The 27,692-nt window shown below is 38.5% G+C and overlaps 1 long non-coding RNA gene and 2 other non-coding genes across 3 annotated transcripts; all 3 read left to right on the top strand.

Moving 5' to 3' along the window:
• The first annotated feature begins 66 nt into the window (after positions 1–66).
• LOC134729839 (uncharacterized) lies at positions 67–25,078 on the top strand. The gene is made up of 2 exons (XR_010111329.1): positions 67–249; positions 380–25,078. It is a non-coding gene; the product is annotated as an uncharacterized LOC134729839 (long non-coding RNA).
• MIR222 (microRNA mir-222) lies at positions 23,236–23,297 on the top strand. Its single transcript, NR_163133.1, has one exon. It is a non-coding gene; the product is annotated as a microRNA mir-222 (primary transcript).
• MIR221 (microRNA mir-221) lies at positions 24,026–24,135 on the top strand. Its single transcript, NR_106583.1, has one exon. It is a non-coding gene; the product is annotated as a microRNA mir-221 (primary transcript).
• Positions 25,079–27,692: the final 2,614 nt, after the last annotated feature.

Raw genomic sequence — 27,692 nt, 5'->3', positions numbered from 1 at the left:
TGGCTGCGATTGGTCAGCAGCTAATTGGCGGGTCCCTATAAGAGGTCTTGGGTCGGGCGTCCGGCCACTCTCCTGCCTGGGCTGCTGCTCAACGGGGGCTGGGGGTGTGTGGGGCGGGGGTGTTCTGTCCAGTGATTCAGCCACATGTGATAGATGACCAAGTGACTGCTTTCTTGGAGTCCGCACACCAGTGGAAGACTCTCAAAGTGGTTGTGACCGACTTGATCAAACTCTAGGCTTCCTGAACTGGTAACTGTCACTTTAATATAGGTTACTGATTAAACTCAGAAAAATGCAGCTTAAAATCTTTGCCAGGAACTTGTGTGGACTTATTCCCTGTTCCCCCCCACCCCCCTTGTTCTGATTTGTTTTGTCACAGGAATGAAATGCAGATAACTCTTTAGAAAACTTTTGTAGGAAAAGCGCCTCGTGTGATCTGGAACAAAGACGTTTTATAATCAGATTTATCAAGCTGCGAAGAGGGAGTTTTAGTGAACGGAAGCAGCAGCATTCTGTCACCAGGAAATACTCCTTTATCCAGAATTGGTAAGTGAAAAGTGGCATTGCTCCCTAATAGATATCATATGTGTGTGTGGGAATTGAAAAATTGTTCACAGACCCCTAACAACTGTGTTGAACAGAGAACACATAAACAGTGAGGAGTTCTAAAAAAGAGCAGCACGAGAATACCGCATAAAGACTGAGAAGAAGCCAGGTAATTAACAAAAATGAGCTGAGTGCTATCAGTTTAGCTAAACATATGTAATACAGCTAGATTTGGTTGTTTTATTTTTTCTTGTTAGTGGAGGAGAAACATAAAATCAGAATGGGCTGTTTAGTAGAATTGCGACATTAACTTTCCATGGATGTAGATTTCCATCTAGTCTGAATAGCATGTATGAAATTTGAAGGGATGCTTTCAGAATTAGTCTACTTGCCCTCCTTTCCTTTCCTCTGCATTAAGATGTCAAGTATTTAGTTAGAACCTTACAAGATGAAAGTTGTACAAAATGAAAGTTCAAGTAATGCGTCGGAAACACCTCTCCTGATTGGGAAGGGTAGATTACAATGGCAATAGATTTTTGTTTTTTCTTTCTTACATTTGTGTCACGAATTTTAAGTTTGTTCTATTGGATTACATTAGTACAGCAAAAGGGGGGTTATTTCTATCTATATGGTTCATGACATTTTGAGAGGTCGTGATTAGTAGTTCTTACTGGTTTCGTATGCATGTTCCTGCCTGTTGAATTCAGTTTTCTAATCTTGAATCTGAGCTGCCTTTATGTTAAAGGGTTCTAGAAAAAGACAATAAAGCTTTGAATGCCTGTGTTATATACAACAGGTTCCTGTTCATGATGTATAAGGTAACGCAATTTTATTTTAGGCATGAATGTCTAATTTCTTGATTTGGCTTCTTAAGAATATACTGAAAAGGTTGAATAGAATAAGAAAAAGAACATTAGAAAAGAATGGTGGGTGACTGCCTGATTTTACTAGTTTCTTATTGGTCAATAGAAGTAATCATGTGATGTCTACTTATAGAAGCAAATGGAAAAAATTTTTCTTCTTTAACTGCTAACAATTATATAGGCAATTTTAGCAATCTTCATTTATTAATTCGAATATATAATTATAACTGTTATTAACAGAATAAGTTTTGGGTAATATAGGAAATAATAATTATTTCTTTCTTTTTAAGCCAAATTGGAAGTTGAATCTACTTTTGGTTCCTGTTCTGTTACTTTCAAAATCTTAAAATCCTTAACTCAAAAGGGAAAATGTATAATAAAACAGGATAGCAGTGCTGAAATTTCTCTCTCTTAGCAGTGGAGTGGGATGAGGGTGGGGCAGGGAGATGAATCTAGTGAGATATATTAATTGTTTTTTCCCCCTCTTGTATACTTGGATAACTTTTGAGATCAGTTTTCTCAGACTAGCAGCTCTCAAGACTTTTGCCTAAGTATTTATTCTTAAAGAAATAGAAAGACAAGATAAGCACGGCTCTTAAGGGCAGGTCCTCCAATAAGTCAGGAAACTGGTGATCCAAACTTGTGAATATGACAAGTCAATTTGACTTAATTAAGGAATGGCATTAGTTTTCTTGAAGCACATGAATTTATAGGTTTTTAGAGTCTTGAAGACAGAAAAATGGCAACAAAGCATTAAGGTATTTACAGGTAATTTATATTCAACTGCTAGCTTATGTTTTCAACTCTGTATTTCATGTAAGTAAATACTTGGGGAGAACATGATGATTTAATAATCTAGATAAATACTGCCGTGCCTGTTGGAAAAAAGCCTCTAATTTTTAGGTTTTCCTCATCCATTTAAAATCCATTGTTTTGAATGACAAAATGTGATAGAAACAGGTTGGAACAGTAAATGCTAGAAAGTATATCCCAGAAGAATTAACTGAGAACTTCATGTTTTCAATTCTATTTGCCGTTCTCTGTTCTCAATTTATTAATTTTTAAAAGTACATCGAAAGTGAGTAGCATTGCTTGCTCTGAATTCTCCTCTGGGGTCATTGAGAGTATTCACATTTTCGTATACACTGTTAAAAGATATTAATGCCATGCATATGCCTTTGTCTTTGTGGGTATGTAAAACAACAAACTGAAGGGATCTGGTCAAGAGACAGACCTCAAAATAATTTCTCTGAAATAGTGTTTGAATTTGCATGTTCGGGAATGTAAATGCTTTCCCTTTGGGCTTGTTTCTGAAGTTTTTGGTGTAGTATACAGTTTTACCCAATTAAATTTTTCTTTTGAGGTCTGTATATGTATGGGTGTCTATATTTGATTTGAAGGGGGAGTTTTAATCATTAGTGAAACAAGTGGCTGTTTGTTAGAACCCAGATAAGCCTCATAGTGTTGTTCCTATGACAACTGAGTAGTTGGGTGTTGAAATGTAGCTTTAAGTTCTTGGTTTGGAAATGTCATTCAGACCTCCCACTATAGTCTCATTGAGTAGGAGGATAATGAGAAGGGGAAAAACCATGAAGCAACATAAGTATCTCCGTTCGTTTCATGTCTTCCTGACTTGTCTTTGTGTACAGGATCGCCATGGGAGTGGTAAACATAGGTCTTGAACAAAGCAATACTTCAATAAAAAAAATACACGGAAAGGGTCAGAAAAGTTGGGGAAGATAAATAACAACACATGGGGGCAATAAAGAGGCAAGAGAAATAGGCTTCCATGGGTTTCTGCAAATCCTTTATCCAGTACTGACCAGCAGTGAGAACATCTTGAACCAGTTATTGTATAGCTCTTCAAGAGCTGTGAATTTCCTTAAAATGCAATGTGGAGAAAATTCCTTTGGTAGCAGGATGGTTTACCACTTTGGCATAACATTTATTCATCTCCCCCAGGCAGACTACAGAGGATACTGTGTTCTTTTAAGGCACATGTTTTTAAACCAGTTGTTCATTTGTCATTTAATAGCTTTTGTCTTTTTTCTATGGGAAAGACAAGGTTGTACTATTAAAATAGTGATAAAATTTAAGTATTTTATTCTATATTCAAAAAGTGCTTTTGAAAAGTACTTAGAAAAAGATTGTTTGAGACCTGTTGTTTGTGGAAATGTCTGTCAATGGAGAATCTATGGAGCACTGTATTTGAGGAGAGGGATTGTTCAGACTAATATTTGGCATAGCTTAATTATGCAGTTGTTGATTTTCCATGTCTGAAGGTCTTCCTATTTCCTACTCCTAAATAGTTTTAACTATTTATTTGGTTGCTAGAACCTCCTGAAGTTAGAAAGAAAAAGATTTCAGTGGGGTTAGTCTCTTAATAAATATATGCCCACCATCTCTTCTGTAATCCAAAAAGCTCTGAAAATCAAAAGATTTTCATGTAACAAATTTGGCAGCAAATCCTGACCTGAACTGATGTGAAGCTAATGATAGTCTTTGTTTAGCTCGCTCAGAATGAGTCTTTGTATGTTTTACTGTAGAAGTATTAATGTGTTTGATCACGGAGTATTGTTCCAGACTCCCCTAGAAGTTTATATACTATATTGAATAGTCAACCTATTACCTTTATAAAATAATAATAATAATCAATCTGAGTGTCAGGTAAGCATTTGTGGACCCATAATTACTGACATACATTGAGTTCATATTATATGCCAGGTACCATTCTAAATGAATCACTGGCATCTAAGAACAGTGTCTGGCACATAGTAGGTACTTAGTAGACACGTTTTGGTAGGAACTGCTTTACACTTATTAAATTCTTTAACTCACAAAAACAGTATACAGGAAGTAGCGGAGCCAAGATTTGAAAGCAGACAGTCTAGCTCCAATCTGCTCTTAATGATTCTGATGCAGGTACAAGAGAGGACTGGAGATGTGGCACTGGACTTCTTAACTGAGTCAGAGGGGGTGTTTGAGTGATTTACTTTATTCATAGTTGCCCTATACCTCCTACGATCAAGAGCTGGTGGTATCACCACTATGGTCATTAGCCGGGGCTGTGGTTGAATGCTTATAACAGGTTCTCCTGGGTGGGAGTGTAGGAATTCCAGGGGTCTGAACTCTCCTCACAGGCTTCCCAAGGTGATCTCCATCAGTAAATCAGCCCGACTTTTTCATCTTGAAAAATTAAGACATAGGAAATAACTCTTTCCTTAACCCTAAGGAAGTTTCCTTGAACAGTGGGAAAAACGTTTTTGTAGACATTCCTTAGACCCCTTACCCAGCAGGAGGTGTGGAATCAATAAAGAGGGCATGGGTCACCTCCAAGGTTGTGAGCTCCCTGGCTTGGGAACTACACTGGGACACAGCAGAGCCTCTTGGGAGAAATCAGGCAGCCCATGGAGCTTCAGCTGCATGACTCTTTGAATTCACAAAAGGATACCTTTAACAGTACTTCTCAAAAAATGTATATAAGGCATGTCTCAAGTCCCTATATGTTTCTAGGGATAAAAAAATTCATTTCAAACTGATGGCAACCTCCCCATTCTATTCCCCAGCTTTCTATCCTTCTTCCTGCTTAATTTTTCTTCTTAGCACTTGCCTCTGTCTGACATATTGTATGTCTTACTTATTTATTCATTTGACATTTTAATTAGACACTAGCAGTATTGTTTTCTTTGAATACATTTAAAGGTCCTAGATTTCTTTCTTTTTGATGTTCATCTTCTAACTCATTCCCTCCTATCAATCTCAGACTGCTGTAAATAAATGATTTTTTGCCTTTTTTTTTTTTACTATTAGTTATCATATTTATTTTTCTTAAACAAGCTGTACTGGTTATACAGTCTGAATTTGGAGAATAGACGTCTTCATTCAGGAGGGGAAATTGAGCCAAGTTTGAATATAATCATTGGGTAACAAATCCAGAAGATTAAGTTACTAAGGAGAACATGCAAAGTAAACACTTGCATTTTATGAACTACCTTCAATTTAAATAGACAACTGGGTAACTGTATATGACATGTTTTGGGAGTAAGACCTGTTAAACCTACCTACTTCCTACTGTTTTCATTTGAAAAATAAATCAATTATTAAACAGTTATTCTACACATTAAAGACTGTAAGTGATTTAACCTTGAATATTTCCTGACTCAAGTTCTTAAAATCCTCAACTCTAACCTCTTGTTTTTCAACCCCATATTTATTCTAGTTTATTCTTTCCAACATATTTAGGGTAATCTAAAACATAAAGTAAAAAAAAACCCCACATATATTATTAACTATAAACAATGTGGTTATGTAAATGCATCATTTTAGTTGATCTTTTTTCTTTAGCCTAGTTCTTTTTTTCTTTTCTTTTCTCTCTTTTTTTTTTTTTTTTTTGAGACAGAGTCTTGCACTGTCACCCGGGCTGGAGTGCAATGGTGTGACCTTGGCTCACTGAAACCTCCACCTCCTGGGTTCACGTGATTCTCCTGCCTCAGCCTCCCGAGTAGCTGGGATTACAGGCACACACTGCCACGCCCGGCTAATTTTTTTTTATTTTTTATTTATTTATTTTTTATTTTTAGTAGAGACGGGGTTTCACTATGTTGGCCAGGCTGGTCTTGAACTCCTGACCTGGTGATCTGCCCGCCTCAGCCTCCCAAAGTGCTAGGATTACAGGTGTGAGCCACCGCGTCTGGCCTAGACTAATTCTTAAAGGAACAGATTAGATACATACAAAAGTTGAATTTAGTATGCTTTTGTAAGTTAATATAATGATTGGGACATTTTGTTTTCTTAGCTATGCTTTATAACAAAATAGTTCTAGTTACTTTCTTTTAAATGGTTACTAAAGTAATAAGTTGCTTTTTAAAAACCTAGTATAACTATTTAAGGTAGACTATGAAGAGTAGGCTTAGGTTTCATTTTAAATTATCTCCCCTTTCTGCCACGGAAGAGTTTAATTCCCCTGATGTGCTTATGGTATTGAAAGCCCATTGTTGGTGTTGGTATTGAAAGAAAGCTTAGTTTTTCTGTGTTTCCTAAAAGGAGAGGGAAGAAAGATTTTTAAAAGTGAAAATCCATTGATTTTTTTTTTCTTGATTAGGATTTGTATAATATATCTGAAGTGAGACTAGAGTTCTTAAAGTTGAGAGAAACAGTAAATATGTACACGCCCGGCAAAACTTTGCAGGGAACATTCAGAGTTCGGATTACCTGAAAAAAATCTTGAAAGCTTCAGACATTTTCCAGAGAGTGTTAGTGCGTGAAAGTGGTACCCATGACCCCAAGAGGGTGTCCATTCACAGCCTCCATTGAAGTAGTTTACTCCCTAAGAGGCCCAGGCTTTGGAAATAAGTAGATTTGTGCTTTAAGCTCCCTTTGCCCCTTGCTAGCTGAGTAAGCTACTCCGCTATTTCCCTGAGCCCCAGAGTGTAGAGCATCAGAAGTAGTGCACAGGTTTGTTGTGTGAGATAACACATGTAAAGCACATGCTGTGGAACCTGGAGTAATGGTGCTTAACACACTTGCATTCCCTTCCAAAATCCCTTTAGGAACAGACTTCTTCAGTTTAGTCCTAAAGCCTGTAGATCCATGCTAAGTGATATGACTTTTTTTCACATCAGATTAAGCAAAACACTGATGATGGTGACTGTCGCTTATTGTGCAGTTACCATGTTCTGGACAGGCACTGTTGTAAGGGCTCTACCTGCATAGACCCATTTTTCCTCATGACAAACTATTGGTGCAATTATCATGCCCATTTCATAGATGAACACACAGAGGCACAGAGAGGTAAAGGAACTTACTTAGGGCCACTCATCTGTCATGGAACCAGAATCTAAATCCAAATAGGCTGTTGCCAGTACAGATGGTAAGTACATGTACTTCTGGCAGGAAAGCAGAATAAAAGTTGACTGAACCTGAAAGTCTCGGAAATGGTCTTCTCATTTCTATTCTGTAAAGTGTCACGTCTTCTAGGCCTACCTCTGTCAATATTGAAATACAAAATTAACTTTTTCTGCTTTTTATTTCACAAATCAACGGGAACAGTCTTAGTCATTTGTGTTTTATGAGTTTTAATTAGGCCACTGCAGTCCAGGAGGGGAATTCCTTGTTTTCAGTTGATCTCATATACTAACAAGTTTAATCATGTAACTTCCCCTATTTTTTTCTCTAATGTTTTCACTTGAAAGTGGGGGTGGGAGGGAGAAGTATGTTAGCATTTGAGTCCTAGGGATGCACTTACATCAACCTTTCTGGAAATTCCTTCTTGCTGGCATAGAACTAATCCATAGAAAAATGAAATGTGTAAGAATCTGTATTTACTAATATTTTTCTTCTTTATCTCCATCTAGTTCTGGATATTTTCTGGAGGATGGGGTAAAACTTCTAGAAAAAGAAGTACAGGAAGCCATCTATGTGCATAAAACCTTATGTTTGGGTGTGGACTTAATTTTCAGAATATGGGAAAGGGGTTTCACATTGAGAATTTCCTCTTTCAGATGTAGATTGAGAATTTTGACTTAGAAGATGAGGGCATGTTATCCTAGCCCGTGGGTTCAGAGCGCTTGGAAGTCTCTTTAAAAAAAAAAAAAATCCCCTGGCCTTGGACTGAGCCTGCTCTTGGAGGATTTATTAATCATGCCGGCCTTCATTCTTTCCTTTGTTTGTTCATTCCTTCATTTGTCCATACTCTCGCATAAGTCGTTCAACATCTACCTGCAAATAGGTGAAAGAAAGGATGGGAGTGAGAGTCCATCAGGGGATGGGAGAGGAGTAGCAATAAACTCACTCTATGTTCCTTTCACCTCACCGACTGCATCTTGTATCTGATTGTTTGCCCCTTTGGAGACAACGTATATTTCACAGACAGACACTCACAACACTCATGAAGGTCTTTAAGCATCTTCCTTTGGGAGCTGCATTTCTTTTTTTAAAGTGAGAGGAGAAAATGCTTGTGAGGGAAAAACAGTGCAGAGAAATGGTTTTTCTTTCTTTCTTTTTAATGTTGGCGGAAGAAGGGTTCATAGTAGGGAACGTATCAGTAAATATAATCTAAGAGCACCCATGCTTTCAAATAATTTCCTTGTTTAAAGATATTAAGTGCAGTAGCGTTTACAATTAATGATCACAACCAGTTACAGATTGCTTTGTTCTTTCTCTACTCTTGCTGCTTCACCTGCCTACGCTTATAATAAAAGAACATTAAGAGACAACAAAGGCCATCACAAAGATGTCTTCAAAAATAATTTTAAAATAGAATTTTAATTAATTTAAAGGTAAGAAGTGTTGCCATGCCCTCAATCAAATTTATTATGACTTTTTGAAAATATCTCTAAGTAAATATATAGAAAATGAGGAATGAACATAGGGGAGGGCTTTTGGAATTTATACTACTATTCTTTCAAAAAATATTACTCGTCTCCATGTTGCAGTTAGGAATACGCTTCCTTAAGACAGAGTCATTATCTTTACTTGTTATTTAAGTCTTGATATCACCTCCTATAGTTTTTGAAAGACATCACTCTTCAAGTTGTCTTCAATGGCACAAACTATACCTGTGCATTTTCTGAAACAAGTTTGACCATACAAGCAAAGGCAATGAAAATGCTTTGTCTTTCAGCATGAAATGTGAAGTCTACATTATTAGTGGGTATATATGGCCCAAGGGAAGAAAATGTTAAAGTAGATTTAAAAACAAAAACAAAATCACTCACACTCTAAAAGAATGTCTCAGTATTTCAAGGCTCTTCTCTCTCTCTGTGTTAAAACCAATAAGGAGGCCTCAGGACAAGTTAGGTTGATAATGACAGTGAATATCTACCTTTCTCCCCATTCCGTTTGACATCCATACTCCAAAAGACCTTCCCTTATTTTCTATGCATGGGTAGCAGGGAGATTATAGAGAAACTGTTCTTTTTCCTGCTTTCTTTTTTTACTGCTGGGGGAGTGATCACTTTCCTACAGCTCTTGTCCACCTGGCCCTTGAGGCGTTTGGAGTTTTGGTAAGGTGTTAACAAAAATTGTCTCAGGTGCCAACTAAATTTCATAAGCTTATAGCAGCACAACAGACTAAGACACCACATGGGAAATGTACATTTTACAAAAATGTATTATACATCTACCATGTCTACCATGTGCCTTACAGAGTTCTGGGTCTGATAATACAGCAGTGAATAAAGTCCCCGCTCACATGGAGGGGGTAGGCTGATGGTGATGGAACTCATAAGTATACGGCAGGTGTTAGTAAACACTGCAGAGAAAAATAAAGCTGTGTCAGAGAGAGAGTACCTGGGGATCAGGGGTAGAGCGACGTTAACCAGGGCTAATAGGAAGGCCTCTTTGATATTATTAGGCCAGTGAGGAATCAGCTGTGGGAGTGTCTGGAGGAAGAGGATTCCAGGCAGAGAAAATAAAAAAGTAACTGCAGTAGAGACGGGAGCAGGCTTTGTGTGTCCAAGAGACACATCATGGCAGATCAGGTAGGACTCTGTTGGCCACAGTAAGAAGCTGTTTGGAAGGTAGGAAATGATAACTAGAGAGAGTGAAGATGGTATTCTGAGAGTCTATGTGATTTATTGTAGGGATCCCAGAGAGTCGAGCCCCTTGTGCCTCATAACTGGAGTGTTTACAAGCCGTGTAAGGCCTTCTTGCAGTAAAATGCTACTTTTGTAATTTAAATTATTATGCTATGAAAACCTTAGCAAAGATAGATAAAGTTGAACTATTTGAAGCACAATTACAGCTAAAAAGCGCAAAGTGGGCAATTCTTCCTATCACATCTACTCCTCAGAGAGATGTGGGGTACCTGAATGTCTAACTGTGGAATGTTTTGATTTGATTTAAATTTGCCAAAAACTCATCTTCCATAAGGCATATCTTTGCTGATTTTTGCACTCAGTAACAAGCAGTTTAGAATTTTGAACTGAAGGGATTTTAAATCCATGTTTAAAGTGCTTTCATTTTAAAATAATTCTTAGTTTTATGTTCAGTCAGATGATAAGCTCCTTTTTAAAATTCTGTATGAAAACTTACTGTTTGGTACAGGTTAAGAAGTCTTGTTATACAGTACTTATTTTATTGGAGGTACAAAGAGAGTGTGGAAAAATAAAGGCAATTGGCCAGGTGGGAAGGGTAAAATTGTTTCATGTACCTTTTCTCTTGTAAAGTTGTGTTAAAAACATTTTTGTAATTTCTTAAAGGTAGAGTTGATTGCCATAATTTGATTGCAGCCCCCTGTCATTACTTCACTATTATACTCGGATACTAAATGCCCCTTACTAAATGTAAGGAAATGGGCAAGTTCTGTCATCTGGGAGTTTACATGTTAAGAGACATTGCACGGGTGAGAACAGACATAAAATGTATATGTAATTATATCGACAACATACAGGGCTTAGAAAGGGGCTTGATAGCCTTTTATAGGTGTCGTCCAGGTTTATCTTACTTGAAATACTGCCTGAGACTCTATACCTAATTCTTATCACATAGCCTTTCTATTAGTCAGTGATAGATTTGGGTTGGGTTAACCCTCATATTCTTTTAGCAAGGGACCCACCTGCAGAAAAGAGTTATTATTGGTTTTGTCATTTATAGTTTAGTTCAACAAGACCGGATTTCCTCACCGCCTTTGGCTGAAACTGACTGACTAAATCAGTTTCACTTGTGGGGTAGAGAAATGAGTAATTTGGGAACATAGAGCGTTGTGTGGAGGAGAGCTTAGTTTGCCCCTCTTCATCCTCCCCTTAGGTAAGAAGTCTGCATTGAGAGAGGGAGAAAGATTTGGGACATCATGGGGAAACTGACCCCCTTGAGTGAGACACATTGGGAATTAAGAGAAAGATGTAAAAATGGACCAGGAGAGGATGTACAGAAGCCCCAGGGGAGCCAGAGAATTTCTGGTCCTAAGCTCAAGTGTCAGCCTCAGTTCTGCCTAGCATCTTGGACATGCTGTCCCTGCTGGCTTATCTCCTGTAAGACAAGGGGCATACTCCTGACTTACTGAGCATCCCATCTCAGAGGAGCTGGGAGGACAAGGAATTCAGGAATGGACTTTCAAGACAACATCTAACCCGAGTCTTCTGCAGACATTTCTCTACTGAATCTACTTTCTAAGTGTAGATTAATGTCTAAGAGATAGACATTAAGTTTCTTTTTCTACCAGCCTCTGACCCCCTTGCTTTGAGGAAAACACATGTGTTGTCCATGAAGTGGTGAGTTCTGTTTGGTCCTTCCTCTAAGATTGGTCCGGGGCTTGAGCCGTTTTGCCCCATGTGCTCTGGGATTTCCCCCGGTTGTCCTCCCATATAAGTAGACAACTTGCTGTCTGTGTTCTAAGACCTTCATATTTTTCCCTTTGACTTGAGTCTGTTCTGGAACAATTGTGTGGTGGCTGGGCACTGCAAAATGAGTCAGTTCCTGCAGTTTGGTTACAAGTTCTCAAAAAGTATTTCAGAATGTGGATGTGGTCAGCAGAGTCATTTTCCAGACATCTAAAAGGAAACCCACATCAACTGTAACAATTGAGCTACGAACCGATGGCTCTACACAACAGAATGGGGCCTGCTTTTCCTCAAAGCCTGTAGGTGCCCTCAAATCTAGCATTCTCTATGGATCGGAAAGGAGAATTCATCTTCATGCTTGTAGATCACATTTTATCTGTTACTGTTGACATAAAAAAATGCGATAGAGGTTTTGGCCTTCATCACCTTTTGAATGTGGGCACAAATTTGACATAAGAAATAATTAGTAAAATGGAATATATGGGATTAGAGTATAATTAGTGCAAAGTGTGAAATGTGGCTTAGGGATAGATGCTTGGGTAATTGAACTAATGCACGAAGGAGAGGTTAAGATGGTTTGGGTACCGATAGAGTACATCGAAATATGCTTATTTGGTTTACTAATAGTCTGAACCTGTGCAGACTTAGCAGCAATACTGATAAAATATCATTAAATCCTTTTCAAGCTTTAAAAGAAGTTCAGATTTGTCATAACATTTGGAGAATATTTTCGCTCCACACAAGTTTTGGAAAATAATCTTTGTGAATTTTTTTATCCTCTTGGGTATCATGAATTGTAAAATTTTGTTGCAGTTCTCGGTTACCAGTCTTGCTCCACTCATTAAAACTGATGGCATTTTCAATAATAAGAAAACAAAATTTAAAAATGGGTAAACGATTTGAACAGACACTTCACCACAGAAGATACGCAAATGGCAGATAAGCACAAGAAAAAATCTTTTCAATGTCATTAGTGAAACACAAGTCAAAACCACAGTGAGGTACTGCTACACACCTATCTGAATGGCTAAAATTTAAGAAGCCAGCCATGCCAACTGTTGGTAAGGATGTGTAGGATTTAGAACTCTCATGTAAAATGATACAAACATGTCAAACATACACCTATCATATGATTCAGCTGTTTCACTCCCAGAGAAAAGAAAGCATGTGCTCACCTGAAGACTCGTACGTGAATATGCGTAGTAGTTTTATTAGTAATAGCTAAAAGCTGGAAACAATCCTAATGTCTATCAACAGGTAAATGGATAAACAAATTGTGGTGTATCTGTATGATGGATACTACTCAATAATAAGAAGGAATGAACTATTGATACCTTCAATAACATGGATGACCCTAACCCATGAGAGTCATATCATATGATTCCATGTATACAGAATTCTGGAAAATGTGAAAGCAGATCAGTGGTTACCTGGGGTGGGGGAGATGGGGGTGGCAAGAAAGGGGTTACAAAAAGGCCCGAGAAAACTTCCGGGCTGGTGGATAATTTCTGTCTTGTGTTGATGGTTTCATGGGTGTATATATGTCAAAACTTATCAAATTGTACAATTTGAATATGTGCAGTTTATCGTATGTCAGTTATTCCTTAATTCTTAAAAAAAAACTTAAAATAAGAAATCCTTGTTATAGTAGATGGAAGGCTTTAAAATGCCCTTATTTGGCAAAATCAGCATTTCTTGGGGGGAGGGGGGAACCTGATAGAGTTTTAATGGTTTGAGGACAGAAATACGACCTTCTAGTACAGATGAGAAACCAAAGTTAAACAGTGAACATAATAAATGGGATCTCTTTAGTCCCTTTTGTTTACAAAGCATTTGAACAAGTGGTTCAGGAAGTATCTTTTCCAGCATGGTGGTTCCAGCTGCCTGCCCGACTTCTAAGCATTAGCACTTAAACAAACTTACTGTAGCAGTCTACCGTGCAATGTGGCTAAGACATCCAAAGTTGCTGTGTTCAGATTGCAAAGATAAGACATGAAAATCCCCACTTTCAGATTCTATCATTGTTGGAGAAATAAATCTCTCATATTTACACGGTGCATGAAAATTTATGTATTTCCAGCTGTATTGAGGTATAATTGACAAATAAATTGTATATATTCACAGTGTGCAATATGATGTTTTGGTATATGTATACATTGTGAAAGGATTACCACAATCAAGCTAATTAGCATATGTATCACCTCACATAGTTATCTTTTGTGGTGAGAACGTTTTAAGATTTTCTCTCTTAGCAAATTTCAGGTATATGATGTAGAATTATTAACTATAAAGTATTTTCATAAACCTCATCCTGTGAAATCCTTTCAATGGTCCTATTACAGGTAGGATCAGTATTATCCTCGTTTGCTTTGGCAGCAAACTGAGACCCAGAGAAGCCAAGCTACTTGGCCAGGAATACAGAGCCCCCATCTTCTTGCTCAGAAATCACCATTCTAACTACTACACTTTGCTTCTTCCTCCAACTATTGTCATTGAGTGTTTGGCTAAGACTCTTCACTCACCAATTTGTCAGGTAGTTATTAGAGTTCCTTTTTAAAAATATGAGATGTTCAAGATGATAATTCCCTCTAATCCTCTGTTTCCCCGTTTCTAAATGGGTAATAACACAGCCACCAGCTTCCCAAGTTTGTGACCCTTACACGTGGAAGAGTCATGAAAAGTGGGCAACTCTGTGTACCCAGTGGGTGTTGATGTTACTGTGTGACTGCCCTCTTTGTTCCTGGGTTACTGATGACACAGTACTGAGTGGCTTTGCAAACCCAACAGGGAGACATAGCAGTTTAGTTACATTAGTTGCCCTATAGCTTCCTTCAGAATTGGAAAGTTGCACAATAAGAAATCCTATGTACTGGATTATTTTAAATTCTTCTTTAAAGGACACTAAACCATCATTAGTTGGGTCCCAGAGACTCACCAAACAGAGCTTAGAGGCAGATGCCATTGAGGTTTACTTAGCTAACAAGATTGACCCATGTCTGGCATCCTCCTTTTCTCCTTGGTTGTGTTGCCTGTACATCTCTCCTCCTTATTCTTCATCATTTTTGATGGCCTTCTCTCTTCACTAGCCCTCTAACACACTTTAGAAAATGTTTTGTTTTTTTTTTAAATAACTATTTGATGTATTGGCAAAATGAGCAATTTTCCTGAGAGTTCTCTGTCTATCCCGACTGGCACTTCTTTTTTTTTTTTTCTTCTTTTTTCATATATTGATTTCTTTTAAATTAAATTAAAATTTTTAAAATTTCTGTTGGTTTTGGGGGAACAGGTGGTGTTTGGTTACATGAGTAAGTTTTTCAGTGGTGATTTGTGAGATTTGGGTATACCCATCACCCGAGCAGTATACACTGTACCCAATTTTTAGTTTTTTTTTTTTGAGACAAGTCTCACTCTGTCACCCAGGCAGGAGTGCAGTGGTGCAATCTCGGCTCACTGCAAGCTCCGCCTCCCGGGTTCATGCCATTCTCCTGCCTCAGCCTCCTGAGTAGCTGGGACTACAGGCACCCGCCACCACACTCGGCTAATTTTTTGTATTTTTAGTAGAGACGGGGTTTCACCGTGTTAACCAGGATGGTCTCGATCTCCTGACCTTGTGATCCGCCCACCTAGTCCTCCCAAAGTGCTGGGATTACAGGCGTAAGCCACCGCGCGCAGCCCCAATTTGTAGTATTTTATCCCTCACCCGCCTCCCACCCTTTCCCCGAAGTCTCCAAAGTCCATTGTATCATTCTGGCACCTCTAAAACCAGACATGATTTGTTTTCTTGACTTCGGCTTGAGAGTTCCAATTTCTAACTCTAATGGATTTTAATCTTAGAAAATCAGGGGATATAATCATATGGGAGTGCAAAGAGTATCAAATTTTGTCTAAGGATGACAATCAAAGGGAGCCCTATTTTTTTGTTTTGTTTTTCATCAAATCCTCGAATTTATTCCATCCCTAATTCCGTGGTCCTTCATGGCATTCATAGGGGCAGCTGTGAAGAAAAGTGGTAATGTACCTTACGACTCTCTCCTGTCGGTGTCAGGGTTGCATTTACTATTACTGATCCCAGTAATAGGATGAGTTTGATCTCTCAGCATGAAAAGAATGACCATATTAGGGATTTGTTTGCTCTCCAGACTACAGAAAGTTTGATAACCAGAGTAGGACTTACTGGAGAGATAATGTCAGAATGAATAGAGACTGTCTGTGAGAAATTTGAACGGGCTCAGTGCTGTTACCTACTAGCTAGAAATGGGAAGCAAGAGGATGAATGTGAGGTTGGGGGCATTGAGTCAGGAAGAAGATCAGGCAATTCTGGAGCTAGGTAAATTGGGATCATTCCTGGCTTGTCACATCTACGTGGGACATTTAGACTATCCACGGGCTGGATACCTTAGGAAAGTTCCTTCTGGCTCTGGGACTCACTGCTCTTTCAGCATTGCCAATTTACATCTAGTGTGTTCTTGTTAGAAGTGGAAGGCTCCTCTTCATTTTTGAGCTCCTTGCGCCCTGTCATTTTCTCTGTATGAGAGGGTTTTGCTATTCCTTTTTGAGTGAAAACGACTCCCATAGCATATTGCCATTCACACTCCACCAGGTCTCCCCTTCACACACACACACACACACACACACACACTCACACACACACACCCCATTCTCTTGTCCTCCCTGAGCCAGTCCTTTCAAGGTTATATCATCCTTTAGTGCCAAGTACCTCCCCTGACCTCTTTCTTCACTCATAGAAAGAGGAACCAGATTTCCCCTGTGTGACTGCCATCAATACAAACAGCAGTTTTGTTTCTGTTATTTCCCCTTTCAACCTAGTGATAAAGTTTGCTGCTGCTGCTCTCCCCACCCCGCACAGGAAGAAAGACTTCCTTCCTTCATCTCTTGACTTTGCCCAGGCCTATGAATAATCTTCGCTTTGTCATGGACTCCGGATGCTCACCTTTTCTAACATTTTTTTTAAACCTCCAAGAGTTACTCCTCAGCCTCCTTCCCTTCCCCACCTTCTGGTTTTCCCTACCTGGTAAACTTCTTATTCTACCTAGTTAATAATAGTGGGCGCCCATGAAGCTCTTGCCTCATTGATGAGTATCTGGGCGTTGGGCTTCCCTATGTCCATTTTCTCTTCTGGTGTATTGACTGACGTCTCTCTCCCTGGCTCTTTTCTCACTTGCGGTGGTGCTCCCTCTTCAATATCCTGCTTCCTTTTTACATTCCAGACTGTCATGTTGTAGACCATCTCCAATTGTAAGCTGAGTGCTTGATATTTTGCCATTTTCCTCTTTGTTAGTGTTTTGAATCCTAATTTTGAATCTGATTTTTAATTATATTGATGGTGTTTTTCTAGATACTTATATTTTGCTCTATAGAACTGTCCATACATTTTCAAAAAACCTTCCACTGTCAGCACAAATACAGTCCAGCATCAACCAATAAGGAGAGAAGAAGGGGGTAGAAGGATGCTGTTGTGCTATTATCAAGGCTTTGCATGGTCCTTGGGTTGTACTGAGTTATTTCCTCCAAAACAGTTGAGGTTTCCTTACAACCTGTTGAAGAACTGATCACACGTCCACTATGTGGCAGCCACTCTGGGAGCAAATACTGGACTTGTAGGTTAGGTCTTTATACTGTAGTCTTTCTTTGTAGTTTGAAAATATCTATTTCCCCTCTTTCCCTTCGTTTAACACATTTTAGAACATTCTTTCTTTAAAAATCTTAATTAGCATTTCCATTTTCTCTTTGTTACACAAGTAGAATCCATGTTTTCATCCTGTTCCTCTTTGCTGAAGTATGTGTTTGTGTGTGTGTGTGTGTGTGTGTGTGTGTGTGTTTTGTACCTGATAGGTCATCAAATAGCATCTGCGGGAAATACATTTAGCCCTTCATCATTTAAAAATCATTTTTATTAGTCTTTCCGAATCTTCACACTTCTTCTGCTAACTATCTTCCTTTCTCTTCCATTGTGGTGTGAGCTATTTATATAAGCCACTTAATTTTAAAAGTCCACATACTGTCATAGAACTCATAATAATTGATACCTAATGTGGTTGAGCTTCTGATAACCATCATAAGCAAAAGAAACTGTATATATGGATGTTCTCTTTCTGGTCTTCCCTCATTACCTGTTCATTTGTCTTAGTTTTATCATTTTACTGGAGTAGATTTTATTTCCCTGAGGACCCTTCTGTGCTACAAACCTGTGATGGTACACAAACACACTCTAAGATAGTGCTTTCACTAGTCCATACTTCTGTTAAAAGGAACGTACACTCTTTTACAAATAGCATGATCTTATAAGCACCCACAAATCTTACAGAAAGCTACCATAAAACTAAGAGAGAAAGCAAGAAATGTTTAAAGGATGAAGAAATACAAGAGTTTCCCTGAATGGAGATAGTCTTCCACTGTGTGTGTGTGTGTGTGTGTGTGTGTGTGTGTGTGTGTGTTTTGTTGTTTTTTGAAATGTATCAGTATAGGTGTCAGGCATTTTACTGTCTATTCACTCACATTTCTTTATTTGACAAATATTTACTACAAGGTGACTATGATCTAGTGTACTATGCTGGTACCTGGGGAATCTCAAAATTATGGGACTGATTCTTACCCTCAAAGAGCACATATTCTCACAGGGAGACACATTTCTAAACAAATTGAAGAGCAACGTGTCTTGTGTTTCTGGCTGAGACCACAGACTCAGTGATCTGGGAACCAGCCCCCAGTAGTATGCAGCTAACTTTCCAGAGGAATCCAGGAAGGTCCCTTAGCATCCTATAAGAGAGCTGGGCCTTGCAGGGAGGGAAGTGCTTGTCAGGCGTGTTCAGAAGCCGAATTTTGCTCCTCCATCAGTCCATCTGAGGAGAGGGAAACTTGATGGGAAGATTCGAGGAAGACGACACAAAGAATTTTGTACCATAAGAACACTGTATGACAAAAGAAGTTCTGTACAGTGCCAAAAGCAGAGGCTTGGTAGAGATCTGATTATAAATGAAGGTTGCAATGGTAGACATGTGTGATGTTGATGCCTTTAGAAAATAGCACAAGGCTTAAAAATGAGACCAAATCCACAGAAAGGCCTCGGTAATAGTATAGAGTAGTAATGGGTTAATTGTCACTAAATAAGTCTCTAAGTCATGAATTCTTGAGAGAACTGACTGGTTTTTCTACTATTCACAAGCTCAGAGAAGTTACTTTATTTTGACGTCCTTCTTTTGTTTTTACTTATCATTGATGGAATGCAAATTATTTTCCTCTTTTATTTAAAAACAACAAGAATTCCTCACCATCGTTGCACACTGCTGACATTGTATGTAGAGAATGCCTTAGGGATTTCTTCTAGAGTGTGGGGAGAGGGACAAAGAGAGATATATATGTACATGGATTTAGGGCAATTAATTTCTGAAACTTGCCCATAAAAAGACTGTTTGTTACTTAGGTTAAAACTATCCTTTTCCTCTGAGTGTTTGCAATGAGTAAAATGCTTCATGTTTTCATCTATTGATTGTTTAAAAAATGTTGTTTTTCGTTGAGAAGGATTAAAGGCATGCACCTAATTGTTAAATATTAGTTTTTAAAAAACTAGTCTGAGTCTGTCTTTATGGGCTCTGAGTGGTTTCACCTTTAGAAGCTTGTTTTAGGATCTTGTGCCAACCAGTCCCTTCTGAGGCCTGTTCAGACTAGAATTATCTGGCAGGGGCAATGTCTTTTAAAAAAATGTCTTCAGCAGGAACGTCCCAGAGAATGTTCACCTCAGTCTTCAAGTTGGCTTGCGGAGCAATTTACTAAATAGAGAGATGTGAGAATCAAGTGACCATCAGCTGGTATAAATGTTTTTGGTCAGTGTAGTCACAGGATCTCAGGTATGCAAGAGCTGGACGGGTTTCAACCACGTGCCCGGTTATGGTGATACCCTGGCTCAGTTGCTCTAACATAACATAACACAGAAGGAATCCAAGTTCATAAGAACATACTTTAATTAGACACCTGTATTTAAAAGGCTGATTTCTCCTCTAGCATAATTTCACCCTGTGGCGCACTGTGTATACATGGGTGCATTTCTTCCCTGGCCTACAGTTAGAGTTAATTGGACTTTTTGTTCTTAACGGTGTGGGAGGCAGCTTTTTAAAAAAAAAAAAACAGCTTTATTGAAGTATAATTGATAAAGAACTGCACATATTTCATGTGGATAATTTCATGAGTTTGGATATATGCAAACACCTGTGATACCATCACCATAATCAAGGTAATGGATGTATTCAACATCTCTCAAAGTTTCATTGTATCCCTTTGGTTTTGTGTCTGTGTTTGTGTATATGTTAAGAATCACTTAACATGAGATATACACTGTGGGTGGCAGTTTTTATTCACTTCTAAAGTAAACTCTGACTTCATTAGAATAGTGGACTGGCTTATGCTCTGTCAAATCCCTAAACATGATTATGATAGAATTTGACTCTATTCCTATTTAGTTACAGAAAACTACTGGTGCATGAACAAAAATATGTGAAATATCATGGATGGGGTTTGGGGGGACATGTGGGGCCAGACTTTGTGAGGTTATAGAAAATCATGGAACTGGAAAGCATCTGGAAGTTCTTTTACTCAAAGAAGCATAGATTCTTTCACATTTGTGTTAAAAACAGTGAATTAGACAATTTTGACTTGGTAAAGTTAGCATTCTGGCAATGCTGTGAAATCATTCATCTCTCTTCATTTACTTCCACATATAGTCCCTAGGGTCAAAATTTCTTTCTAAAAATGATAATTTCTAAAGTCAGAGATGCTTTTTGGGGGCAAAATAGAATTGTCCAGGTAATCAGTTTAAAAGACAGAGTAATTCTACTCTTCCTTCAGTAGAATGACGCACGAAGCAGCATTTCTTTCATTTCCAGTAGAACTTTGATGCGAATGTGACTTTTATCTCTCTCAGTGTAGCTTTAAACATCAATGGGTTTCTTTACTTCTTGGTTTGGTGTATAGGTTGCCCCTGTTCTAACCGTGTGGAGTGTAAGCTCTTCAAATTCTAGGTTAACATTTCAAGAAATGGTCTTTATCCCAGTTCAAAGCAGGCCTTCCAACAGCAGGTGGCAGGCTTAACTTTTAATAGTCTTTCCCTCCCTTTAAACTCTTTCTCATACCTCAAATAAATGGTCTTTAGCCAGAATGTATGGGAGTTTTTGTTTATTATTATTTTTGTTTTGTTTGTTTGCAGTGTGACTAGGACTTGAGCAGAAGTACCTTGGTTACAGTCCTATCACTCACCCTTGGGGCTTAGTTGTCATCTTAATTGTTAGATAACAGAATTATATAACTCAACATTTCTAGTTTGAACCTATTTCTTTTCTTTTCCTTTTATTTTTAAACTGAAAATGCATTATTGGTTAATATTCTATGGTGTTATATATTCTACATATTCTATTCTTTGTGTTTTTAATAAACTTAAAACTGTATAGTATTGTTTAGTGGTTGACACTAATTTACAGAATAACCTTTAATAAAATTTTATTTACAGATTTTCCTATTTGTATTACCTAGATTAAATTTAAAACAAGGGGCAAAAGACCACCTTAACTTTAGTACTAAGATGTGGAGAATAGATACCTTTGAGAATTAAAAATTTACCTTTTCTCATCTAAATGTAAAGATTTATAAAAGATAATCTTTTGTATTTTGGCATTGAAAGTGACCACACTAAACCCTTGCCTCACTTTAATTGTTAGTCTTATTCATAAAAGTAGAGTTATGAACAGTTAGTTTTAGTGGTTTATGAAATGTAAGTTTGTGTGTTCTACAAGTGCTTTATTTTACATTGAGGGTAAGACTTAGCCAAACCTATATAAACGGTCTTTTCCCCCACTTCAGTATGTATGCTCTGGTTTGTAGGCAGTGCCAGAATATACTTCATAGATGGGATTGGCCTTAACTTATTTAAAGAGAAAAAAAAGCAAGCAATCAAAAAAACCCCTGCTTCACCTTGTAAATTCCACCCTTATCCTCCCCCACCAAGAGCTAACCACACTGGTGAAGCACTATTATTACAATTTGGCAAGTGAGTTGCCTCTTAAAATTAGACATCTGTGATTAAATAGTTAAATCATTCCCTAGATATGTATATATTTAGAGCTCCCAGAAAGCTGGTTATCTTTTCTTATAGCTAACACATTTTTAAAAAGCCACTTTTCTCTTGGTGATAAATATGTGTGTGTCATACTGTGGTATAGCTGCATGTCCGATCAAATGGTACTAGTTTCCAATTGACAGTAGCTTTATTAAATCTTTTCTAAGTGATAGCTGAAGCATTTTAAATTCATAGCAAAGTAGGATTCAAAGACGTGTACTTGGAGAAAAGTTGCATAGTCATTTACCTTCTAGAATAATCCTAAAAGTAGGAAACAATAATTGGCCATGTGGTCATGTGCTAATAAAAGAACACCTTGTCCAAGATACCAGGCTTTTTCCTGTTCCAGTGCTTTTTGTTCTGACTCTTGCCTCTCCCTGTGGTGTCCTTTCCCACCCCAGGTATGTACATGATTCTTCTCCTCCTACTTCAGGAATCCACTCAAATGCCAGGCCCTCAGTGAGGCTTTTCCTAGCCACCTTATCGAAAATAGCATTCCTCTTAACTGTTTCATTACTCTATGAAATGACCGTCCATATCTATGGAGGTTTTTTTCAGTCTTTTTCTACCCTTTCCTTAAATCTTAGACTTAAACTTCCGTGAGTGCAAGGATTTTGTTCAGTGTTGCATTCCCAGTGCCTGGAATAAAGTACGCAGAAGTATTTCAGTAAGGTACTGAAAGGTACTTATTGAAGGTACTCAGTAAGTATTTCTGGGGTGGATAAATGAATAGTAAAGAGAACACCAATCCTGTGACTTATTTTGTTACCTGCATTGTATCATGGGAGGAAAGCTTGGAACTGACATACTAGTGAGCACCTGCTTTGAATATTTATTATAATATGCATTTTCTGTAATTTTCTTTGGTGTTTGAGATATTTGGTAAAATAACTGTATTATCCTCAGTTCGTAACAGGAAAGAATTTTTTAACTGCAATTTACTTTACATATGTGCATCATTGCTAGATTACCCAAGTTAAAGTGACAGGAAGCAACAAAAATGCTCCAAGCCACAATAAAATGGTAGATTGGTTTTTTGTTTGCTTGTTTGTTTTTCTCTTGTGTATATCTCCATTTTACTGCAAAACATACCAAATAATTGATTGTAGATTTTGTCACAAGGAATCATGTATGCTGTAGAAGTATAGAGATTTTCCACTTTTTTTGTTTGCTGCTGGATCTCCAGCACCTAAGAAAATATGTGGCACTTTATTTAATGTCACTCAGTCAGTATCTGTTGGATAAGTAAATAAATCCAGAGGTTGTTTAAAATTACGTACATGGGAATATTGTCAAAATGTCAATTCATGATCCAAAGAAAATGTGCAATTGAAATCTGATATCTTCTTTTTTCTTCCACAGAGCCCCTCCCCAGAAGGCAAAGGATCACCCAGCTGCTGGAAGGTGTAGGTACCCTCAATGGCTCAGTAGCCAGTGTAGATCCTGTCTTTCGTAATCAGCAGCTACATCTGGCTACTGGGTCTCTGATGGCATCTTGTAGCTTCTGCTTCAGTGTCCTGAGAGAGATTATTGGGCAGTCTTTAATAATGAAAACTTTACCTTGAATTACACACACACACACACACACACACACACACACTCACACACACACAGAGAGAGAGAGAGACAGAGAGAGAGGAGAGAGTCAAGTTCTAGGGTGTTAAGTCCAACATTATCAGCTGGGGCTTGGGAACCTTCAAGGTTTTATGAATGATGAGGTCTATTTGCTTTCAGTACTGCAAGGGGGAGGAATCTGGATATTTATCCATGTTTTACCTCTTACCTGTTTTTGTTTTACCTCTTTTTTTCTCTTTCCCCCCTATGAAAGGTATCATTTGGATAGATCAATCTATTCATCTATCTACCTACCTACCTATCTACCCCTACCCATCCACCCATTTATCCATCCACCCATCCATCCATCCATCCACCCACCTGCCCGCGTACCTACCAGTTTATCTATCCGACCTTCCTTCCATCCAGCTTTTTCATCTCTTGACTTTTAGATGGCATTTTCAACATGATGTCATGATTAAATGATGACAACTTGATGATATGATGGTTTAAGGAAATTTTGTTGGTAGTAGGTAAGTCCCAGCATTTCTGACTGTTGGTTTTCTTTTCCTTGTGGTAGAAAAGACAAATGCCAATTTTGAAATCTTGAATGCAGTAGGCAGTTGTGTTGAAATAGTATGTGAGAATTACTTGCAAGCTGAACATCCAGGTCTGGGGCATGAACCTGGCATACAATGTAGATTTCTGTGTTCGTTAGGCAACAGCTACATTGTCTGCTGGGTTTCAGGCTACCTGGAAACATGTTCTCCATTGGCTGTCTCACCAATGCTACCCCTATAATGTTTCTGAATAACTGTTTTCCAGGAGGTATAAACCAGTGGAGTTTATCATTGAATAGAGTGCAGAGAAAGGACCGCAAGAAAGCTGATCACCTCAGCAATGAATGATTTCGATACGATTTCACCCAAATGGTCTCACACACCAGCCTAGTAAACCAGAGATAAGGTGTAATGTCATCCTTCCTTCCTTCTCCCTGCCTCAACTGTCAAATATTGACAACTTACATGTTGTTTACTTTTTGGCTTCTATTTCTGTTCATAATTATTATCAGAAGGCTTAGCACCCACAAGCCTAATCATACTGCCTTACAACCTTATTCCTCTTCATTTTGTCTTCTCACTTACCTGCAGAAACCCAGTTTATTTTTGTTCTCCCTTTACCACACCAGCCTTGTAACTGTTATGAATGACCCTCAATCTCACTGGAATCTGAATCACTCAGGAATTCAAGCAAACTGGATGTTTTAACCACTGTTCAGCTTTCTTATGGAATGACAGAGAACTTGTAAAGATAAAACACCAGTTTGCAGGAAGAAAGGAAGAGAATGGAAATTGCTTCTGGAAAATACTAGTTTTACAATATGTTTTGTTTGTCTGCTCTCTTAAATAAACTTAATCCTATAAACATTTTTTAAGAACTAGCCATTAAGACTGTTAAGTTCTCAATTATAAAGGAATAAAATGTTTTAAGGAGGATTTATTTGCCCTTGCTTATATGAACTGCATATTTTTAGTAGGAAATCATGTAATTTAAATTAGTATTGATTAACAGATTTAATGTAGAAAATGGACATATAAAGAATACAAGGATAAATGTCTACATGTAATAATGGATGGTAGTGATATAATGCATTTTTGTCATCCCATGCTGAATTCAGTAAAAATAAAGCTAATGACTTGGAGCTTTTAAAAGATTGTACTGTTCTCTGTGTGTGTCTTTTGGCTTCCTACTCACCAATCAGTTCTATTATCTATTCTGTACCTGAGCCACTGGCTTTTGTGACCCGGGAAGAGAAAGTAATTCCACTTGAGATGTTTGACAGGCTTTTAAGAGAAATAAGTGGCTCTGTGCAACATGGTTATGTTTAATAAATCATAATTACCAAAGGGACAGTTTCTCTTCTCCCATGTCCACTCATACTTCTTTTTTTTTTTTTTTAAGAGATGAGTTCTCATTCTGTCATTCAGGCTGGAGTGCACTGGTACAGAACTCTTGGGCTCAAGTGATCCTCTCGCCTCAGCCTCCAAAAGTGCTGGGATTACAGGCTTGAACCACCATGCCCAGTCCTCCACTCCCTACTTCTGATGTTCTTTGAGTCCCTTTGCCTATCATTAAATGAGAAGGTGTTGACAGTGGTGCCAGGTGTGAAGAACTCCCTAATTCCATTGATAAGTTTACATTTCCCTCTCAGGTACAAGTATTGGGTTGATCCTCAAAGCAAGATTGAATGTTGTGATAATATAATAAGAAAAAGACATATTTGGTCTTCACCCTCAGTTCCTGGAACAGAGCTCCTAAAACTGTCATAATTTTCTAACTAATAGAGGTGATAGCATCTTTTGTTAAAGTATTTGGTCTTAGTCCCCTGTTCCTGACACAAGAGCTTCTAAGATCCTTGGACTCTCTGGAGTGATGAGTGTCTTTCTGTATGCTAACAAGATAATGAGATGACTTGGCTTAGCGGGGAGTAGAGGTGGTGGCAAGTTAGCTTCAGGATGAAGGCTGGTTGTCAGAAAGACCAAGGTATGATTAGAGGGTTGGAGCTTTCAACATTCAATCCCACACCTGACCTCTGACAACTGAGTTGATCACTGTCTTAGTCCATTCATGCTGGTATAACAAAGTACCCGAGACTGGGTAATTTATAATGAACAGTAATTTATTTTCTTACAGTCCTAGAAGCTGGGAAGTCCAAGGCCAAGGCCTTGGCACTCAGTGTTGGGTGAGGGCCTTCTTACTGCTTCTTCATATGATGATGAACGGGCAAAAAGAAGATGAATGCTGTGTCTTCATAAGAGAAGAGAAAGAACACACTCCGTCAAGCCCCTTTTAAAGAGCCTAATCCCATCAGTGAGGCCTCTTCCCTTGTAACCTAATCACCTCTTAAAGCCTGTACCTCTTAATACTATCACACTGATGACTAAGGTTCAACATATGATCTTTGGAGGACACAATCAGACCATAGTGTCTGGCTCCTGGCCCCCCAAATTTATGTTCTTACGTATGAAATATATTCATTCCATCTCAGTAGCCCCAAAGATCTTAACTTGTTCCAGCATCAACTCAAAAGTCTAGAATCTCATGTAAATCAGATATGAGTGAGACTGAAGGTAAGGTTCATTCTGAGACAAATTGCTTTTGTGCTGTGAACCTATAAGGTCAAACAAGTTATATACTTCCAAAATACAATGGTGGAACAACCATAGGATAGACATTTCCATTCCAAAACAAAGCAATAGGAAAGAAAGAAGGAATAACAGGTCCTAAGTAAGTGCTAAAACCAACAAGGTAAACAACATTAAATCTTAAGGCTTGAGAATAATCTAGACACACTAGAGTGGAGGTTAAGCCCCCAAGGCCATAGGGGGCCTCAGCCCCATGGTTTTTTTGGGCATATTCTATACAGCACCTCGCAAGTTGGAGTTGGGTGTCTGCAGCTCTCCCAGGCTAGGATCACACTCCAGTGGCTCTGCAGTACTGGAGTCTCAGAGGCAGTCCCAATCTTATGGCTACACTGGGCATTGTCCCACTGGGTAGTCTGGTGGCACTATCCCTGTCTCAGTTCTCTGTGTTGGTCCTGAGGCTCTCCAAGTCATCCATTGAAACCTACGTGGAATTAGTCATTCCTCCACAGCTCTTGCGCTCTGTGTGTCTGCAGAGTTATAATGTGGACACTGGGGGCACTAGCCACACCTAGGCATAACCACAGCTGAGGTGGGTGAGGAGTGCTACACTGGAGTAAATGGAGCAGAGATGAGGCATCACTGGGCAGTGAACGCAGAGGTTCTTCGGTTACCCTAAGCCCCTAGTTTTAGTTATGTGCCCCAGGCCTTGGCACTCCGGGCTTGTCATGAGAAAGGCAGCACCAATAATCTCTGATATGCCTTCAGGGTGTTTTTTGTTTTGTTTTGTTTTGTTTTGTTTTGAGACAAAGTCTCACTCTGTCACCCAGGCTGGAGTGCAGCTGGACGATCTCAGCTCACTGCAACCTCCACCTCCCAGGTTCAAGTGGTTCTCCCACCTCACCATCCCCAGCAGCTGGGATTACAGGTGTGCACCACCACACAGCTAATTTTTGTATTTTTAGTAGAGATGGGGTTTCACCGTGTTCAGGGTCACTTTTCATTGTCTTGATGAACAGTATATGACTTTCTTCTATCCGTACTAATCTCCTTGCAAATGGTCACTTCTTCACACCCCTGGTGTTTTCTTCCAAATGCTTTTGCACTTGGCCAAATCTTTAAATTTAAAGAATGTTCCAAATCTTTAAATTCTGCTTCCCCTTTGATTTTATTATTTATTATT

This window comes from Pan paniscus, chromosome X (genome assembly GCF_029289425.2).
Source record: "Pan paniscus chromosome X, NHGRI_mPanPan1-v2.0_pri, whole genome shotgun sequence".
Taxonomy (NCBI): domain Eukaryota; kingdom Metazoa; phylum Chordata; class Mammalia; order Primates; family Hominidae; genus Pan; species Pan paniscus.
This window is presented reverse-complemented; position numbering and strand designations above follow the sequence as displayed.